Here is a 356-nt window from a genome sequence, read left to right as displayed (position 1 = left end):
AAACAAGAGATCACTGAAGAAATCAAAGAGGAAATCAAAAAATACCTAGAAACAAATGACAATGAAAACGTGACGGCGCCAAAACCTATGGTATGCAGCAGAAGCGATTCTAAGAGGGAAATTTATAGCAATACAATCCTACCTCAAGAAACAAGAAAAATCTCAAATAAACAACCTAACCTTACACTTGAAGCAATTGGAGAAAGAAGAACAAAAAAAACCCAAAGTTAGCAGAAGGAAAGAAATCATAAAAATCGGATCAGAAATAAATGAAATAGAAACAAAGAAAACAATAGCAAAGGTCAATAAAACTAAAAGCTGGTTCTTTGAGAAGATAAACAAAATTGATAAACCAT

This window comes from Physeter macrocephalus, chromosome 16 (genome assembly GCF_002837175.3).
Source record: "Physeter macrocephalus isolate SW-GA chromosome 16, ASM283717v5, whole genome shotgun sequence".
NCBI classification, from domain to species: domain Eukaryota; kingdom Metazoa; phylum Chordata; class Mammalia; order Artiodactyla; family Physeteridae; genus Physeter; species Physeter macrocephalus.
This window is presented reverse-complemented; position numbering follows the sequence as displayed.